Source organism: Charadrius vociferus, unplaced genomic scaffold (assembly GCF_000708025.1).
Source record: "Charadrius vociferus isolate BGI_N301 unplaced genomic scaffold, ASM70802v2 scaffold90, whole genome shotgun sequence".
In the NCBI taxonomy this organism is placed as follows: Eukaryota; Metazoa; Chordata; class Aves; order Charadriiformes; family Charadriidae; genus Charadrius; species Charadrius vociferus.
In genome coordinates, this window is record NW_009647222.1 from 8,057,646 (window position 1) to 8,059,783 (window position 2,138).

Below are 2,138 nucleotides of genomic sequence, written 5' to 3' on the forward strand. Positions count from 1 at the left end.
GAAGATAACAAGAAGCAGGAAAGGAACCAGGGGAAGGTGAACGACTGATAAGCTTTGGGGCTTCCTCCTGCCCTCACCACCCCGATGGCTTGCGAAGCAAGAGGAAGACTCTGCTGGCAGAGCAGGGCATGCTTCCCACCCTGCCCTTTCCCAAATTTCCCATTGTTCAGAAGATAACTTGGTCTGCAGTGCTCTAGCTTAGGCTGTGCTGCGTGTGGGCTGGGGGCAGCGAGCTGGTGTGGGAGAAAGCTGGTTGTCCCCAGCTGAGCGGCATTTCCACCAGAGCTGGGCGTTCCTCTCCTTAATCCTTTGACCTCCGTCTCATCCGCATGATTTCAGTCCCCCTCTCCCATCACCTCCTAGGCTCTGGGCTTCCAGAGGCCAGTCCCAGTTAGATGGGGCTGGGTTCACATTGCCTGGCCTCTGCCTACTCTCTCTTGGGCTTAAATTTACTGGGAGTCCTCTGGAGCATGAAAGATGAGGAGGTGATGATCACTGGGTTGCTGCAAATGCCTTCAGTGCGGTGACAGGGAAGAGAAGGGAGATCTGGAGAAGAGAGCCTGCGCCACTTAGCAGGCTGTGCACCTCCATAAATTCTTCACTGTGAGGGTGGTAAGGCACTGGAACAGGTTGCCCAGGGAAGTTGTGGGAGCTCTGTCCCTGGAGGTGTTCAAGGCCAGGCTGGACGGGGCTTTGAGCAACCTGGTCTAGTGGGAGGTGTCCCTGCCTATGGCAGGGAGGTTGGAACTAGAGGATCTTTAAGGTCTCTTCCAACCCAAACCGTTCTATGATTCTGTAACAGCGCACCCTCGGCTTCAAGCCACAGCCACCAAGTTTGGTTCACTAATCAGCACATTGCAGCTTAAACCTTTGCTCTGGAAGAAAGCAATATTCATCATATATTCTGTTGGTGTTGTAATGCTTAATGAATAAATATGGGGCATTTTGATCTAGCAAAGACTAACTTCTGTATTTCCTCTTTATATATCTCAAGAGCTTAAAATCAAACCAGGAGAGATAGGGAAACAGACACAGTAGCGTTTGGAACCGCTTTCCCCTTGGGTATGGTTTTACAACATGTATTTTGCTCGGACCAAGAATTTCGGAAAGTACTAATTAAAGGATTTTCACCTACCACAGCATATTCAGACAGCTCCCAGCTGTTTCCCGGTGTCAGAGTCCACACGGACTGCACCAGGAGAAAGAATGGGACTAAAAGGTTCGGAAAGGACAGAGGTGCTGAAGAAAGGAACTTTTTTTATTTTTCTAAGTCCTTGAAATTTATTCTCTGGGTGAATTCCACAGAAAGGGGTAGGAATAAACCCCTATGGACATACAGAAATCGCAAAGGGCTCAATGTAATTTACTCTCACAAGCCCAGGTGTGATTCTCATTTGCACCCTGGCCACTTTACACTGTTTTCAGAGTGTAAAGGGGTTGTAAAGATGGCATCAATCATTTTTACACCTACTTTATGGCCATTTTACACAGCTGAAAGGGCCCTTTGTGTAAATGAGAACTCAAGCCCTAGAGAATTTAATAGAGAGGAGATCCTTTCTATAGACTGCGCTAGACCCTCTAATAGGGTCTATTACCGGGATATAACTCTCCGCTGGATTTTATAGCTTGGCTTAAAGATCATCAGTCTCGATTAAATTCAGTTCTGCAAAACTTTTCCAAAAGGCTGTAACCCCTCCGGTGACACGACTGCGAGCGCACGCAGGCGGTGATGGTGTTGCGTGGATAACTGCTTGTTTTTTAAAAGGAGAAGCAGCAGCTACCACTTTCCTCTGGCTCTGTGGCGCATTGATGTTGTGCTATGCAAATACCGGAGCGACAATAACGGCAGCGAAAAGGGAACCGAGACGCGGCACTTTACACGGAGCCAAAATGTCACATTCTCAACCCGACCCGGCGCCAAGGTGGCACCCACTCCTGAAGGGGGGCAGGGGGGAGCTGCTTTCTGCGCCCCTTTCCCTCCCCTGCTGCCGCTGGAAGGACAGGGGCTGGTGGGCGACAGAGAAGCGCTGCCGGTGGGCAACAGGGGAGCGTCTGCGTGGGCACCGCCTGGAGCTTTGCCTAAAAAACAGCTCTGCGCAAGAGCGCTGGAAACTGTAATCAACTCACAGCACTATTTT